Source organism: Tiliqua scincoides, chromosome 13 (genome assembly GCF_035046505.1).
Source record: "Tiliqua scincoides isolate rTilSci1 chromosome 13, rTilSci1.hap2, whole genome shotgun sequence".
NCBI lineage: Eukaryota > Metazoa > Chordata > Lepidosauria > Squamata > Scincidae > Tiliqua > Tiliqua scincoides.
The window spans coordinates 8,259,358-8,278,125 of NC_089833.1; the positions used below are offsets into that span (position 1 = coordinate 8,259,358).

Sequence of the window (18,768 nt, forward strand, 5' to 3'; positions counted from 1 at the left end):
GGGAGGGGAGGCGGGCTGGGCTCAGGCGAGAGCTTGGAGATGGGGGCAGGAGGGGGTCCTTCTGCGGTCAGGCAGGGGCCAGGCGCCCACGCACCCTGCACCCCCCAGCACCCACCCAGCGAATGCCTCTATTTTGTTCCCCCCCTCCTGGAATGCCTCCAAAGGGGAGGGGCCCCTGCAAAAAGGTGCCGGAACTCCGTCCCCCCGCGTTCCATTCGAAAAAAAAGCCCTGCTTGTACAAGTGGAGACTGACTTTTCTGTTGTGGGATCTTATCTTGAATGCTGGACCTGTCCTCCCCTTGACTCATTTCTTAATCTATTTTCACTTGTGAAAACCTGATTTTACTTTTTGGTGCAAGAAATCACCCCCAAATATTTCTGCTTTTGTTTTTCCGTGACTACAGCAAGCTATCTCAAGCCTTATAATGATGACAAGGCTTTCTCAAGTCTGTCTGGGATTCATTTGTCATTTCTCTTCCTTCTGGGAACTCTGGGGATCTGCTGACTAGTGAAAAGACAGGTGTGGGGCAGCTTGCCTCAGTGCATGCATCTGATATTAGGCATGGGAGCTAATTACCTTAAGCCAATGGTTAGGCAAATTGGTTGGCAACCTTCAGTCTCGAAAGACTCTGGTATAAGCCTACAGCACCCGGTATTCCCAGGCGGTCTCCCATCCAAGTACTAACCAGGCCTGACCCTGCTTAGCTTCTGAGATCAGACGAGATCAGGCATGGAAAGACTATGGTATAAGCCTACAGCACCCGGTATTCCCAGGCGGTCTCCCATCCAAGTACTAACCAGGCCTGACTCCGCTTAGCTTCCGAGATCAGACAAGATCAGGCATTGGGGTTGCAAAAAGCAGCCCTGAACCCAGACATTTTAATACGCTGTAACCGCATCAGCACAGACCACTGCAGTGGCCTGCATACGGTTCCCAGTTAACGTTACGTGGAAATATTTTATTAAAATAATACAGGCAAGAAACATTTGCCTTATGCCAAGCATAGACAGAAGGGTGGTTAGCATTCACACCTTGAGGTATTTGTGGAGGCCCACCGGCCCTTATTAGATGATTCAAGCTCCTCAATTAGATTTTAACTTCCTGGCTACCTCATTACGGGAGATTCTCAAGGCGGCTCACAATTAGTTTAAAATGCAGCGAATGAGGCCTGCTGCCCACCAGGTCTAGCAACTGGCCATCCGTTATTGTTTATGGTGTTACAGAAATGGTATCCTAGCTGCAGTTCCATCCCCGCAGCCCAATGCACGTACACCCAATCTGCATAGATGTTGGTGCATGCAATTCAGGAAATGAAGTTGCGATTTACTGTATATTGCATGTTTTATTTAGGAGCATAATTTAAATTGGAAAGCATTCAGTTTCCTCTCCTGTTGTGAGCGGAGATTCCATGACTCGCTGCAGTACAGAAGTGTACTCAGGACGCAAGCTCTGTAGACCTGGATCTTGGTACCTGGCAGGACAAAGTTCCTAACAACACAGTCCTGGAACGTGCTGGAATCCCTAGCATGTATGCACTGCTGAAACAGAGACACCTGCGTTGGCTCGGTCATGTCGTGAGAATGGATGATGGCCGAATCCCAAAGGATCTCCTCTATGGAGAACTCGTGCAAGGAAAGCACTCTACAGGTAGACCACAGCTGCGATACATCTGCAAGAGGAATCTGGAGGCCTTAGGAGTGGACCTCAACAAGTGGGAAACCCTGGCCTCTGAGCGGCCCGCTTGGAGGCAGGCTGTGCAGCATGGCCTTTCCCAGTTTGAAGAGACACTTGGCCAACAGTCTGAGGCAAAGAGGCAAAGAAGGAAGGCCCATAGCCAGGGAGACGGACCAGGGACAGACTGCACTTGCTCCCGGTGTGGAAGGGACTGTCACTCCCGAATCAGCCTTTTCAGCCACACTAGACGCTGTGCCAGAACCACCTTTCAGAGCGCGATACCATAGTCTTTCGAGACTGAAGGTTGCCAATACAATAAATTTAAATTGCATGGAATTTAGGAGTGTAGATGCCATACAATCATTGTGCACAGTTGATAGGTTTGAGCCTGTAGATAGCTCATGATACTTTTTTTTTTTTTTCAGTCAACAATGATGGTAATATTTCTGTCTGCTGTTTTCAGAGTGGGACCATGCCAGGCTTCCCATTAACCCACAGCTTTATCCTAAAGTCAGATATGGATGTAGTGGCCTGGCCCATCCATAGGGCCAAACTGAAGCAGTTGCCTCAGATGTCAGACGGGAGACTTGTCTCCATCTGCTGTTCATCCTCTTCCTCTCACTTTCTCAATTCAAAAAGGAAGAAAGGAACGAAGCTGAATTGGAAGTGTGGAGAAGAGTTGGTGGGCTAGAGTGTCTCAGGCACTCTAGCCCTTTTCTCTACTCTTCTGCTCCATTTCCCTCTTTTCAAATCCAGGGAGCAGCAGGGGGAGCATATAGAAGCATGTCCACAAATTGGAATGTCTGTCTATTGTTTCTCAACTGGGTAGTAAACCCTTCTCTTAAATGAGCAGTAAAAACTTGGCAGTTCTACAATGGGTTTCTGCAGTTCCAGCTTGCTTGCTTGATGCCTGAGGTTCAAAGACAATAACCTCTTAAGCAACTGAATATATAAACAGTCCCATAGTTGTTATGAAAGTTTCACTGGTATTCATCATTTTAAACGATGAATGAACCCTAATCCTTCCTGCATTCATTGAAATTTTTTAAGGCTGAGATCCTATATGTACTTACATGGCATAAGAACATAAGAACATAAGAACAGCCCCAATAAGTTATGGCAATAAGAAACTTATGGCAATAAGTTTCATTAAATTCAATTGGGCTTACTTCTGAGTAGACACACTGGATTATACTGGATTCTAAATGTCTCCTTTTTAAAGAAACAACAACACTTTTTTAAGAATATGAAGTAGCTAATGGTTTAATTATTTTGCTGTTCCAGATTAACTTTTAGAATTAAGTTCTGTTTAATGGAAATCAGTTTAATGGAAATCAAGAACAAGGAGGTGTAATTTTGTCTCCTGAGCACTGAATGGTATGGAGTCGGATTCCTTTCAGAATTTTTCTTTCTGATTCTCTCTAGTCTGATGGTTTTGTTTTGAATTGGTCAGGGTTTGATCCCCAGTGTTCTAAAGAGCAAATGTTGCTTCTTGTTCTCTGTTCCTGCTTTGAGGAGCCAAGAAGGGCAAGAGCGAAGTGTACCACTGACTGTCTTTAATATTGTCATACAGGGGATTGAATGGCTGTTTACTGGTGGCTAGGCTTGGAGGAGACATCTAGCTTCTGTACAGAGCAAACTTTTTTGGTTTTTTGCATAGTGCCCCTTCCTGCAATGCAGGGGCCTTTCCACTGAGTCATGACCCTTATCCATCTCAGGGTGCAATCCTAACCGCTTATGTCAGTGCTTTCCAGCAATGCAGCTCCGAGGTAAGGGAACACATTCCCTTTGAGGAGGCCTCCGTGAGTGACGCCCAACTGCAGGATGCAGCACATGTCCCAATGGCACTGTTATGCCAGTGCTGGAAAGCACTGACATAAGGGGTTAGGATTGTATACTTAGTCCTACAAGTAGATGCCAGTAAAGTCCAGTGAATGCTCTGCAGTAGGGAGCAACCTGGCAAGAGGACACACTCCAACATCTGGGTAAAAAAAAAAAAAAAGCACAAGGACCCAAATCTGTTGCATGATCTTGGAAGCTAAGCAGGGTCAGGCCTGGTTAGTACTTGGATGGGAGACCTCCTGGGAATACCGAGTGCTGTAGGCTTATACCATAGTCTCCCTATACTGAACACTATCTCCCGATCTTCTCTGATCTCAGAAGCTAAGCAGGGTCAAGCCTGGTTAGTACTTGGATGGGAGACCACCTGGGAATATCGGGTGCTGTAGGCTTATACTATAGTCTTTCGAGACTGAAGGTTGCCAACCATCTCCCTATACTGAACACTATCTCCCGATCTTGTCTGATCTCGGAAGCTAAGCAGGGTCAGGCCTGGTGAGTACTTGGATGGGAGACCGCCTGGGAATACCGGGTGCTGTAGGCTCATACCATAGTCTTTCGAGACTGAAGGTTGCCAACCATCTCCCTATACTGAACACTATCTCCCGATCTTGTCTGCTCTCGGAAGCTAAGCAGGTTCAGGCCTGGTTAGTACTTGGATGGGAGACCACCTGGGAATACCGGGTGCTGTAGGCTTATACCATAGTCTTTCGAGACTGAAGGTTGCCAACTATAAGTGAATCATGATTCTAATTTATGGCTTCTTCTTCTTTTTTTTCTTTTTTTGAAATCTGCACATGTGCATCAAGGTGTGCTAAAGGTGGGAGCTGTGCCCCCATTTAAATTGTTTGAAAGCGATTCAACCCCACACTAAAATCCGCATGCTTGATTCTAAAATGAAAATGTTTTTGATGTATAAGCTCAGTTCAAAAGAGACTTGGCTTGCCCTTGATCGTGGGTAGGCAGCCAATTCAGGCAGCGCCTGCGGTTAAACTCAGCAAATGAAATCTCTTGTTTCGGCCTGAAAATACAGAGAGAAATATTTTTGGTAATCATTAGACGTTTGCCAAAGCCAACAGAAAAAAGGAACAAAAAGGTACCCAGCCGCTTTCTCTCGCCATGTGCAAAGCACACAACAGGTTATATGGATTCTGAGTTTTGCTGCAGTGGCTAATGCTGTGTTATCTTTCTAAGCTTCCTGCAATCCAGCCAGCTTGTGTGCTGGCCCTTTCACAGCATGTGTGCTTTCCTGATGTACACTTCACAACCCTTTGCACTGATAAAGCTTCGGTGCCTTCAAAATATTCAAGTTTAACTGGCTTATGTTGTAAACAAAACAACCTGATACCCAGTGACTGCACTGAGAATGGACTATTTTTAGGTGCATTCTTTCCTTTGCTTCCCAGGTATAACATGGAGTGTGCATACAGATGAATTGAAGGAGGCAGAGTTTGGGTTTTGTGTCTGCCAAGCTATTACTGATGTTTTGGAAGTCTCTTATTGGCTCTGTGGCAGTCCACTTCTCAAAGGCTCTGGTCATTTTCAAGGTAATGATGACTCCCAACATCGATGGGCTGTTTTATATGGCTCTAGCGTTGCGTGACCAATTTGGTTAGGAGCAATTGTGGAAAAGTGGTGCCTTTCACACCTTAAATCCTTGTTGTAACAGGGTAGACTTTGTACTGCACAGGGGACAAGATGTATTTGTTGGTTGGCAACCTTCAGTCTCGAAAGACTCTGGTATCGCGCTCTGAAAGGTGGTTCTGGAACAGCGTCTAGTGTGGCTGAAAAGGCCAATTCGGGAGTGACAATCCCTTCCACACCGGGAGCAAGTGCAGTCTGTCCCTGGTCTGTCTCCCTGGCTATGGGCCTTCCTTCTTTGTCTCTTAGCCTCAGACTGCTGGCCAAGTGTCTCTTCAAACTGGGAAAGGCCATGCTGCACAGCCTGCCTCCAAGTGGGCCGCTCAGAGGCCAGGGTTTCCCACCTGTTGAGGTCCACTCCTAAGGCCTTCAGATCCCTCTTGCAGATGTCCTTGTATCGCAGCTGTGGTCCTGTAGGGCGCTGTCCTTGCACGAGTTCTCCATAGAGGAGATCCTTTGGGATCCGGCCATCATCCATTCTCACGACATGACCGAGCCAATGCAGGCATCTCTGTTTCAGCAGTGCATACATGCTAGGGATTCCAGCACGTATTTGTGGTGTCCCTCAATATATGGGAACCTTGTGTCAGTTAGGGCGCAACCCTAATCGACTTTCCAGCACCAAGGTAAGGGCAATGCAGCTCTGTGGTAAGGGAACAAACATTCACTTACCTCTTGGAGGCCTCCATGATTGCCACCCAACTGCAGGATGCAGCATGTGCCCCATTGGCAGAGCTATGTCAGGGCTGGAAAGTTGGTTAGGATTTGGGCTTTAAATTTTGGTTGAAATTTATTTTTAAATTGCTTTTGCAGTGAAAGGTATATGAGTAACAGCGCAATCTTGTATCTCCTTAGGGCTTTTCAAACTGGGGCGTCGCAACGCCCCAGCCTGTGGGCCCTGCCCCATAAGGGGCGGGGGCAGCCTGGAGGCAGGGAGGAGGTAGCGGTGTGATCCCCAGGACCGATCGCTCCGCATCTACTTTCACTGCTGCGGGGAGCCCTGCTTCAGGTCGCGCTGGGCTCCCCGCACCCCCAGGAGGCTGCAGGGGCTTGGGTACATGTACCCAAGCCCCTGCAGCCCCCCTGAGCGGCATGATCCTGGGGATCAAGCTGCTGCCTTCCCCCACCCCTGCTGCCTCTCCCCTCCCACCCACGCAAGAACTTAGTGGGTCTCAAACTCTCCCAAAGAGTTTGAGAACCACTGCCTTAGAAGTAAGTGCCAGTGAGCTCAATGGAACTTACTCCCAGATGAGTGTATATAGGATAGTCCCCTAACTGGAGAACGGCTTCTGTTGTGAGAAGGGGGGCCAATTCCTGCAAATCTGGAAAGACCCAGGTTCTGATCTCTATTTGGGCATGAAGCTTACTGGCTGTCCTTGGACCAGTCCCAAAAAGGAGGGGGAAGGGTCGTGTTCACTCCCTGGAGCTCATTGGAAGAAGGGCAAGATATAAAAGTGAAGAATGATATCCCTTGGTGTTCATCTTCCATCCAGGGTACTGTAATGTTACTGAGGTGAGCATGATAGGATTTGAGTTGTAAATCCTTTTGAAACCAAAGCACAGTCGCAACAACAATTGAAAGTTTTGTGTGTGTGTGTGTACAGTATTTGTTCACCGATATCCACCCGCATGGCACTTTGGAAAGAACTTGAGAAAGTCTGTCCCAGCGACTTGCAATTTAGAAAGTAGACATGAGATGGACAACAGAGGAAAGGGAAGAGAGGGAGGATGAAGCAAGGGAAGAACCCAATTTATTTTTACAAAAATAAAGTACATGAATGTAAATATTTCCCTGCATAATCATCTTTTATTGGCTCTGCTGACTTTTGCTCCTCCCCAGAGAGCTTCCTCTGTGCTGTGGAGTTGAGCTCCATCTTTCCTGTGAAATTAAGTTCACCTCTTGGATGTTGCTTCTGCCCCAACAGCTCAGCTTCATGTTCCTCTGCAGCAAAACCGTTCTGCTGTGATTTATCGTGCAGCCGTGTCTCTTTAGCTTAAGACGCTTCGTTTATCCCACATCATTTTCAGAGTATGCGCTTTAGGACGGTGCTATGTTCAAAACTATTGCATTTGAATCACTGACAAATCCTCCTTCATTCTGAGTGTACCATGGGTGGGTGGGGGGGATGCTGTGTGGGAAGCCATGGTTGGCGACGTTCAGTCTCGAAAGACTATGGTATAAGCCTACAGCACCCAGTATTCCCAGGTGGTCTCCCATCCAAGTACTAACCAGGCCTGACCCTGCTTAGCTTCCCAGATCAGACGAGATCGGGCATGGAAAGATTATGGTATCAGCCTACAGCACCCGGTATTCCCAGGCGGTCTCCCATCCAAGTACTAACCAGGCCTGACCCTGCTTAGCTTCTGAAATCAGACGAGATCAAGCATATGCAGGGTAACAGTTGCTACGATGTGGCCCAAATTCCTTGTTGTGGGTTTTGGGGGTGTGCATGAGTTAAGAAAATACACCAATTACTATGAATGTTCGCAGTCTGGAGAATATATTGATATCTGGCTCAATAATCGCATCTTAGAAATATGAATGCCATGAACTTTGCAGAGCCTCAGAATATATTTCTGCCTTCCGATATTGGATGGTTCCATATCCTGTTGTTTTCTTCCCAGGTGGTTCATTTTTGATTTATATTCTTTGTTTCCCTTTCTTACTCTGGGGCTCGTGATAAAAGAACCAGAGTATATATATGTCCTGATTCAATGACTTTTACCAGTTGATACTGCTTACACATTATATGTGCGTTGAGACTGCTGCACACTACTCCCTGTCACTCACACTAGACACAATGTCAGAATGCCAGATGCAAGGGAGGGCACCCGGATGCAGGTCTCTTGTTATCTGATGTGCTCCCTGGGGCATTTGGTGGGCCGCTGTGAGATACAGGAAGCTGGACTAGATGGGCCTTTGGCCTGATCCAGCGGGGCTGTTCTTATGTTCAGCTGACAAAGGAGGGCACCAGGATGCAGGTCTCTTGTTGTCTTGTGGGCTCCCTGGGCATTTGGTGGGCCGCTGTGAGATACAGGAAGCTGGACTAGATGGGCCTTTGGCCCGATCCAGCAGGGCTCTTCTTATGTTCTTATGCACTTGTCAAATTGTCTTGTGTGTAAGAACAGAAAAATGATGGAGACTTCCTCTTCCTACCAACCCTGGGAGCTGTATGGAAATGCCACAACTCTGCACTGGACTTTTAATCTCTCTGGTTCCCTCCTTGTCACCAGCATAGCTGCACTAGCTTTAGGTGGCACTTGTTTACATGCTCCTGCCCTCTGTACATCCGCTCTTGTGATGGATGCAGAAGTGGAGCCCTTGACAGCCAGGGGGATTGGAGCCTGAGCAGCGAAGAATTGGGTAGCGGCTGTTCCATGAGGGTGGAAAGGGAGAGCAGAAGTGCTCAAATGTCAGGGAAGGCAGCTTGTGACAAGGATATGAAGATAAGAGGAGAGGAGACAGACTGGCTGAGACAGCAGTGGGGAGCGAATTACCAAGAAGGCTGCCTTGGCTGCAGCAATGTCCGTCTATCTCTCAGATCAAAGTGGGACTGGCAGTCCATGTAATGTTTGCCGGTGTGAATGACAAAGACAAATATCAAGAATAGTGGGCCAATTTATAACTCCCTGGGGGAGCAAGAGGGCATGCTGGTTCAAGCAGTACCTTGAAACACTGTGATATTTCACAGCAAGCTGAGAGCAGATGAGGGGGAATTTATTTTCCTTTCAGAAAATGCTGCCTTGCCCATATATTTTCCTTCTGTTAGAGAGCCTCATGCAAGCACAGCGAACTGTGTGCCATCTCTGTTGCGCTCAGAGCACTGGAAAAAGGCACCCAATGCTCTGAATGAGCCAGCGGCCATTGATGCCGATGCTCTATACCAGTTTAGGGCAGGGAACACGTCCTAGATTTTTTAATATGAGACGGTGTGATAACACATGTCATAACGGTGGTGGAGGAGGTTATTCCTTCCTCTGGGTAGTGATTCCACACTCAGCAAGGGAATGAAATTACTGTGTGAGGTTATGGCGTTTTTGCTTGCTTTTGTTGGAGAGGTGAAGGTAGGTAGACTGACACGCACTTTGTAGCCAAAGCGTCAGAGACCCATGTTCCAGCTGTAAAAGGCCAGGCCTCTGTGTTTGAGCACTGCAACTCACTAAAGGAACATGCCTTTTCTCATGAAGGGGATACCAGAGATCCCAGTAAATCATGCTACTTTGGCTGCATGAATTTCATCCCTTTTGTTTTGTTTTTTTTAAATCTCTTTTCCTTAGTTCTCTTTAAGATTGCCTTCACTGGTGTGGTTGGGGAAGGAGGCAGGAGCGATCTCTGTGGAGGCTATTTTACAGTCAGTCAGTCAGTCAGTCAGTCATCCTTTATTGGCATAAGCCACAAACACAAACTTATAAGATACAAAACAGCAGAAATGCTTGGCCACATTTATACCCAAAATATAATATATACAGTAGATCAGTGGTTCTTAAACTTTTAGCACCACGACCCACTTATTATTATTATTATTATTATTATTATTATTATTATTATTATTATTATTATTATTATTATTAACAGTATTTATATACCGCTTTTCAACTAAAAGTTCACAAAGCGGTTTACAGAGAAAAATCAAATAACTAAATGGCTCCCTGTCCCAAAAGGGCTCACAATCTAAAAAGATGCAAAGGAATACCAGCAGACAGCCACTAGAACAGACAGTGCTGGGGTGAGGTGGGCCAGTTACTCTCCCCCTGCTAAGAAAAGGAGCACCCACTTGAAAAAGTGCCTCTTACCCAGTTAGCAGGGGTAAACACTTTTTAGAATGAGAATCTGTCAGGACCCACCAGAAGTGATGTCATGACTGGAAGCGACATCATAAAACAGGACAATTTTTAACAACCCTAGGTTGTTTATGCTAACAAAATGCTAACAAAATGGTTGGCAACCTTCAGTCTCGAAAGACTATGGTATAATAAGCTTACAGTACCTGGTATTCCCAGGCGGTCTCCCATCCAAGTACTAACCAGGCCTGACCCTGCTTAGCTTCCGAGATCAGACGAGATCGGGCATGGAAAGACTATGGTATAAGCCTACAGTACCTGGTATTGCCTGGCAGTCTCGCATCCAAGTACTAACCAGGCCTGACTCTGCTTAGCTTCTGCGATCAGACGGGATCGGATATCGAAATGAATGGAGCAACCAGAGGCTACGACCAGCCAATGTGCATCTCTTTGTATCGGTGGTCCAAGGCCACCGTGGCACAACCCCCACCTACGGTGTCACAGTGGCGCGAGCATGGCTTCCAGGTGACCTTGTTCACGCCAGCACTGTAATGTTTAGAAGCTCAAGAAGCGTTTTGTGTGGGGTCACCGAAGGCAGGCCCTTTCTGCCTCAGGTGCTGGCCTCCTACCCGGCTCTGGTGTTCTGAGCACCATCTTGCCGTGTGGCATGTGCAGGTTTTATGGTGCATGGTTCTCAGTAACAAGGTCAGCTGAAAGCAAAGTCGTCTAGGCCAAAAATTAACTTTCCATTCAGCAGCTTTGTCAAGGTTTTTCCTCCTTTCAACCTTGTGGCTGTAGTATCCGTCCTGCACTGCAAGAGGGCCCCCGAGCACCATCCTTATTCCATGCGCGAGGCTGAGCAATAAACAGTACTTATGCCTTCATTTCATTCTCTCTCTCTCTCTCTCTCTCTCTCTCTGCCTCCTCCAACCCATTCCTGCTGCCCGCCCTCTGCTTCTTGTGAAATTGAGGTTTTGTGTTCATGCATCCTTTATCTCACTAGAGAGAGCAAACTCTACACCGGGTTTCAAACCTTCTTTATTAGGGCACTGTCGCTGTCAAGAGCAATAGTAGTTACTGTTCCAGCTTGAATGTGAGAGAGAGGAGAGAGAGAACCACCAGACATGCTTTGATTTCAAGCTTCAGATGTTGATTGTCACAGCTCCCTCCTTCGTCTTCCCCCTTCCCTCCCCACAGATAAAGTTGGTTGGATGCTGCTGTCTGGTCTTGAGCATCCCTTGCGGCATTTTGTATGGTCTGTGGGCCATAAATTCCAGCCTCTTAGAGCAAATAAATAAAAACAAAGTGAAAAAAAAACCCAATAAAGTTTATTTTCTAGTCTGTGCGGTTGCAGAGGGAATGTTGAAAATGCAAAACAAGTGCCAGAATGAGGGGGAAAGAGTTGAGGGGATGTCCAAGTTCGTTATCTTTATAGCCATGTTGAACAATTGTTTCTCAGGGCTGAGATGTTGTTTTAAATATTTCAGGGGGGTGGGTGGGAAATAAAGGTCAAACCAGACATTACCTGGACCATACAGTGTGACCCTGAGCTTTTTTGTGTCAATAGGGCACTGGTGGCAGAGGGGGAGACCATTACAGGGGTAGGGGAGCTTTAGGATTTTGAAGGGTCAGAGTTGTGATCCCGTTGTGATTAGGTTCTGATCCTGATTGCATCTTTCTACCCACCCCCTGCTATTTTAATTGAGAGAAATGCCTTCTATTGAAAACTAATGGAAAAGCCAGGGGTGCCAAGACCTTGCATGACCTTTTGTTTGGGGACTGTGTTTTTGTAAATAGCAAGCTAGGGGGAGTGAAAGGGGGTGTGTGAAACTGTGGTCAGGATGGGAAACTTTAGGATGTTGCCCCCATTTCTGTTTGGCTGTCTCTGCCCCCCCCTTGCTATTTGCAAAACTCCCACCCCCAAATACAAGTTCATGTTACACATTCCTCTCAGTTGAAACTAATAGTGTAAAATAAGTATAGTGTGTTTGTGGTTGGGCTGTATTGTCATTAACCAGACTCATAAAACCTTTTGGGTTTTGTTTAACTAGTTCTATAGTTTTAGATGAGCTTTGGATTTGTGTGTGCGTGAGAGAGAGAGAGAGAGAGAGAGAGAGAGAGAGAGAGAGAGAGATTGAATACTCTGAGAAGCAGTATATAAATATTCTTATTAATGTTAGTTCCAAGTGGGATATAAATGTATCAAATAACATAATTTACATGAACGTGCAGACTTTTAAGTGCATGCTACCAAATAAGCAAACCAGTTGTGGCTCTCCAGCTCATGATGTGTTTCTGATCTTGTGTACTGAAAAAATTGCTCATCTCTGCCAGTTCCAAGATGGGCAGGAGGTCTGGTCTAGAGGGTAGAGCCTCCATTTGCCTGAAGATAACATCCGAAGGTCGCCGGTTCGAGGCCACCGGCACCGTGAATGGCGAGACCTTGAAGCAGCTGACAAGCTGAGCCCAGCTATTCCATCTGGCGTGGGAGGATGGAGGCCAGAATGTGTGACCAGATCAAGAAAGAAACATCTGAATGTTGTGGTTTCTTGAAAGACAGAAACCTTCTTTCAAATTGTAAAAATCCCTACAGGGATTTAAATTGCCTGCCTATGTAAACTGCCTTGAATAAAGTCTAAGGAGAAATCTGAGGACCAAGAAAGGCAGTATAGAAATACCTGTATTATTATTAGTCCCAGAGACTTAGCAGATAGAAGCCTGGCTATTAGATGGGTAGGAAATAACTTAGGGACAATGGCTGCTTCACTCATCAGCAGTCAGACTGGACTTAAGCAGCAACAGGGCTCAAATTCTGCTCCCCCCCCATGCCCCAACCCCCATTCTATCTTCTTCTCTGCCTGCTGTTTCTAAACTGGCCATGTGTTGGGTAGGGCAGGGAGGTCTGCTCCCAGGATCCTCTCCATCGAGCCTGAAAGAGAGGCAGCGGATGAGAGGTCGTGATGGTGGCATTCCTATTCCCGATTGGCATGCATGCTGTTTCCTCCCAAACACCTCTGCTGCAATCTTTTGACAATGACACTGAAGGCAGCCCCTTACCCCCAGCTTGCCCTTTCTGCCTTAACTTGTTCCTCCTCCTTGCTATGTCATTTTGTAGTAGAGCAGCAGAGAGAAGCCAGCAAAAGGAAGCTGGTGAAGCACTGCCCCACTTGCAAAGAAAAGGAGTGGTTTCCTTTTTTGGATGTAGAAGAGGAGTAGACTGGTGTCTGCTTTAGAAGGACACCAGATTAGTGACAAGGGCGGAAATAATCCTGGCACCACGTGAAGTCTGTGTTGTGTCTGTTGTTGATGCTAGACCTTCATTTGAGGAGGCCCCTTGGAGCTATAAAGCGGGATATAAGCTCTTAGGTTGATAGACAAACAGATATAGAACAGAGTGATTATGGCTCGATGCCGAAGACAGTCAAAGTGATAAATGCCATCATAGCATTACTTGCGATTGAGTCTCTCTGGGCTAGCCTGTTCTCAACGGAGACGCACATGCTGATGTTTGAACGAACTATCAAAGATGACATTAGGATGAGACGAGTATTATTGTTTGGGGGACGGAACTTGAAAGGGGACTCTGATGAAGAGACAGAATAAGTGGAACGTATCCAATGAGGACCAGGAAAGTGTCTGACGCCATGTGTCACCCAGCTTGACAGCAAAAAGGGTCTTGTTCATGTTTTGCTAAGGAAAAAAAAAATCTGGCAACTTCTCAAAGCTCTTTCAGCATTAAGTTAGTTTATATTTTTCCACACTGCGGAGAAAAAAAAAAAAAGCAACCCTTTAACTGATCTATCACTCTGCAGAGGTTAAAAGCATCTGTGAAAGCAACCTTAACTAAGTAGAATTCTTCCAGAACTGAGCCCTGCCACTGAAAAAAGCGTTCTGGAGTTATATACTGGAAAGCAGGGCCTAGGAGAGGGGGGCTGAAGGAGGTAATTTGTACTCAAGCCAAGGGTCAGAAAGGGGGCCCAGGAGTCAAAGGAGAGGGCCCAGAAAGTTCCTGGGATTTTAGCTTTTCCTATCTCACCTGAACTCACTGCCTGCACGTGATGTTGGGGACATAACCACAGATATGCAAGCCATACACACATACCGCTGCTGCTGCAAGCCTTACACACCCGGCCCAGAAATGTATCCATGACCCTCCTTAACGCAGTGTCAAATCTGGGAGGAAACCGCCCTGCAGTAGCTCTTTAGCTTGTGGATCTGCTTACCATGGAGTGTATAGGAGCTCAGGGACCCAGCTGCAGGGCTACAGCTGCTGCACAAGTCCATTTTGGTGCACACTGTCCATTCTAGTGGGAGCCTAATGACAGTGATGCTAATTTTCTGCAATGGATTTTCTATATTTGAAAGATTTTGGAGAGACTTAGGAGTGTGTTTGGTTTACCATATTGCTTTATCTGGCTGCCAGTGCTGCATGGTTGGGTAGACTTGGGCTCCACATCAAGAAGCCTGGTAGACCTGGGCTCCAAAGACTATTCAGCAGCCTCCCCCTGCCCTATTTTGCCCCCCCTTCTGCCTGCCCCATTGCCCCCCTCCCCCTTTGAGAAGGGGCTCAAAAGAAACTTTGTACCCCCTGATGAAATTCTTCTCAGAGGCCCTGCTGGAAAGCCCTGACTCAGAATGCCAGATGCAAGGGAGGGCGCCAGAATGAGGTCTCTTGTTATCTGGTGTGCTCCCTGGGGCATTTGGTGGGCTGCTGTGAGATACAGGAAGCTGGACTAGATGGGCCTTTGGCCTGATCCAGTGGGGCTGTTCTTATGTTCTTAATTCCCAGGGAGCCTTGCAGGTCTCTTGTTATCTGGTGTGCTCCCTGGGGCATTTGTTGGGCCGCTGTGAGATACAGGAAGCTGGACTAGATGGGCCTGTGGCCTGATCCAGCGGGGCTGTTCTTATGTTCTTATGACTCTGTTAAGGCCTGCTTCCAGCACAGGCTTTGGGAGGAAGAGAAGGAACAGGGTGGCTGCATAAAAGACGAGCAAAGCGAAAAGAAAAGAAGAAGAAAATATTTAGCAGAAAAGGAGGGGGAAAGGGTTTGTATCCAAGGATAAGAGATAAGGAAGAAAGGAATAGAAGGGAAGGAAAGACTGGCAATGGAGGAACTGGTAAAACAGAAGGACGTCATAATTAGAATGGGATGGAATCACTGAATTGGGCCCCTTGCTGGGAAAGAAGGGTGACCTGACTAAAGTGAGATGAGGAAAGACTTAAGAATGGGTAGAGCAGATAAAGCAAAAAATGAAAGTGCTGCTATATAGATAAATAATAGCAACAGTTAGTGCTAAAATTGGATTGTCAGCTTCTGTGGGAGGAAACTGGAGGCCAGAATGTGATACCAGTTCATAAAAGGATCCATCTGAAATGTTGTAGTTCTTGAAAGACCGAACCTTTGTCAATTGTAAAAATCCCTATAGGGATTTAGTATAGCCTGCCTGTGTAAACCGCCTTGAAATAAAGTCTGGGGAGAAGTCTGAAGACCATGAAAGGTGGTATATAAATACCTGTATTATTTTATTATTATTATTATAAAATGAGAGAGCTGGAGAGGAGAGTACTAAGCACTTAGATACAAATATGTTGCCCCTTAAATCTCTTTGAGGAGAAACCACCTCTCTGATCTTCCAGCAAATTTTTCCTGGAAGCAAGTCAAAACTATCAACAGTAAAGCCAGATGATCTCTGGGTAAAAGAGAAAGAGACATGACCCCCATCAACCTAAGAAATGAAAGGGGAGCACAGACCTAGTCAACCAGGACCCTGGTGTCCCATCTCACTCAGAAAGGCAGTCCAATTTTGCTGGCATGCCTTGGTCCAATGTGCAGTTAATTTGCAGCCTTTTCCCCCCACAGGGGTACACCAGGGCTTTGTATAATTTGTTAAATTCTAAGGAACCTGCGCAGAAAGAAGCTTGTGGGAATGCACCTTCCATCCACAACCTCCTTGCCCTCTGTGCCTGCCAAAGTTCCACAAGCATATAGGGTGCAGATGGCTGCAGAGTTAGGGGAAGAGGAATGTGCGATACATACATGCTTTTTTCTTGGTATACAACAAGGTGCGTTTTTGTTTTTCAAAAGCTTGGCTTCATTTTGTGCCATAAAATTTAAGGAATAGTTGAATGGCTGTAGCAGGGAGGATGTCTTTTATTCAACATAATTAAGGGCACAAGCCTAACCAGGTCTACTCAGAGGCAAGTCCTATTTTGTTCAGTGGGGCTTACTCTCAGGAAAGTGTGGTTAGGATTGCAACCTTCCAAACCTGCTGTTTTTGCCTTTTGATGGCTTTCTTTATTTGTGGCAGTGGTCAACAAATTCAGATAGCATAAGCCACGTGGCAAAGTATTTGGGTTTAGTCCAAGAGAACCTTCCCTGCCATTCAACCTTAGGGAGAACGTTCCTCTAAGCATAGCAGAAAAGGCTGTTGCTTGACAGCTGTGAGAACATCATGCAATTTCTAAATGCGCTATCATATTGTAAGTGAAGTCCAACATGATTGACAAGAATGAGGGGATTCCTTCTGGGAAAGGAGTGAATGATTTGGCTGCCTTTTGAGTGACAGCTTCTTGACCACAAAGGGCTCAGGAATTTCCAAGAAGTCTTACATGAGAATCCCCAACAATATACTTACACCATTTTCCCTCTTACAGAGGAGTTGGCTGTGTCTCCCTCCCCAAGAGCAACAGACCATAAAAAGATCATCTCCTCACTAAGTGTCATTATCCGAGAGATGACCAATTCACGTGCTGTATAGTAATTGCTTGCAGTTTTGTAAGTCACCCAACCTTCTCTCTCTCTCTCTCTCTCTTTCTCTCTCTGTGTGTGTGTGTGTGTCTTCCTTGCAGATTACATTTTAGCCCCTGTAGTTCATGGTATTGCAGATGCAAGCTGAAATCCCACGGTGTTGGTGTGTGTCAGTACAGTGGTGTTCAAATATCCCTCCCTTCGACCCGCCATGATTCTTGTCAAAAAATCTGAATCTCATCGCAAATTGAAGACCTTAAAATACCAGAAATCAGAAAGTGGGGAATGAGAAGGGGGAAGCAAACCATTTCCTTCTGTTTGAATTGTTTGTTTGAATTCACAAGTAATCTGAATAGTTTACAAAGTCAGGTCAAGATTCTAAGGGGCTTGACGCTGAACGTGCTTGCTTTGCAGCCTGCCAATTTATTCTTAGTTTTGTTTCGTAGCTTCCGTAATAAATAATCTTTTGCTCTGGAATGGAATGGATGTGATTCTTTTTAATGGCTCATCTCATTCTTTAATACCCTCCCCCCCCCACACACACACACAACCCTTGGCAAAGATTATTGTTCCTAGAAAGTGGTGCTGTGCCAATGGAATGTTAATTGGAGGGAAATGAATAAGTCCACCCTCCTTATAGCCTTTTTCCACTACCCCTCTCCTTAATTAGCAAATTGAATTTATTTAGCCATTGAATGAATGGTTCTCCCCCCCCCCCCGACCCCAGACCAAAGTGGGACTAACATTACCATTGTGTGCCCCACTGGGATGTGCTACCATTTGTTTAAGAAATTTTTTTAAGGCACCTCCCCCCCCCCCCCTGAAAGTATCTCTTTTTAAAAATATGCAAGTCACGGAAGGAGCTCATTTTTCTTAAGGGAAAAAGGAGGTGAAGAGAGAGGCCTTATTGCCATTTTGCAATTTGTTCTGTTGGGAAAAGATCTCTTTTTCTTTGGGCTTTGTGGGGACAAGATCGTGAATAGCCACAAGGTATAGATGCTGGTACAGAAGCTTTGCCAAAGTCAACCTCTTGGTTGTGGGGGGAGGGTGGAATTTGGTGAGCTTGGTGTCTTTCCGTGCTGCAGATCTCCTGCAAAACCCACGTTGGCAGCTTGCTTGTGGGCCTCTTTCTTAGACTTGGTGCAGAAGTGGTCAGTTTCACTTCTGTTGTGTGGAACAGTTTTGTTTGAGATGGTGAAGCACCAATTTGTGCAAAATTTGCAGATCATGAGCAATCCAGGTGGTGAGTCAGAGAAGAGAAAATATGGGGGCTCCAGTGCAGTACTTCTCAGCCAGTGGTATGAATGTCACTAGTGGCCCTGGTGACTGTGTAAAATGACACTGGGTGACTTGACCATGACTGAAGCAGAGTTGGCTTCCAGTGTACCAGTGGGCAAGACATGGTTCTACCCAGCTGCCTGGCCCCTCAGCAACCACAGAATGAAAGAGAGATCAGGGGGAATCAGCGTCTGAAGGAACCTCTCCCTTACTGCAGGGAGAAGCAGGGCAATTCCTGAGGACAGTGGCCATCTCTGGTGGCAGAAGAGAGACTTGCAAAAGTGATGCCTTGCAAAGGAACTGGCGGAAGGAGAAGCAACCCCCCCCCAAATGTTGCACTGGCCTGGTGCCTAAGAAACTTATTTTTAGGAACCTGATGTCACGTCAGTGAGCAAGATAGTGGGTGATGTGAGCCTGTTTGATAAACTTTAATGTGCTTTTCTCAAGTAAAGAAGTACCTTAATGCACTTCTGCGGGTGTTTAAAGCTTGCGCAGTGGAAGTGGAAAGTCATGTTTCTTGGAGAAGCCTCAGCCTTTCCTCCTAGGAACACATAATAATAATAATAATAATAATAATAATAATAATAATAATAATAATAATAAACTTTATTTGTATTCTCCCTGAAAGGGTCATATTGTAGTTTGGCTGCCCTGGCTCCTGCAGTTTTGCAGAGCAGTGCCCTGAAACAAGGGTATGCTTGCTTTTTCTAGAGGAGGCTGCACACCATTAAGATTTTTTAGCGCATGAGGTGAGCATGTGCAGTTTTGTTGCAGGCTAGAATGCCCTGGCCAGAGAAGGAGACCT

General features: G+C 46.2%; 1 protein-coding gene and 2 pseudogenes across 1 annotated transcript in view; 2 read left to right on the forward strand and 1 right to left on the reverse strand.

The window, feature by feature from the left end:
• The window catches only part of LOC136663868 (ankyrin repeat and fibronectin type-III domain-containing protein 1-like), a 473,183-nt gene that overhangs the window by 192,360 nt on the left and 262,055 nt on the right, over nucleotides 1-18,768 (forward strand). The gene's annotated exons all lie outside the window — the stretch shown is intronic.
• Nucleotides 638-752, reverse strand: LOC136634052 (5S ribosomal RNA; annotated as a pseudogene).
• LOC136634178 (5S ribosomal RNA) lies at nucleotides 3,936-4,058 on the forward strand (annotated as a pseudogene).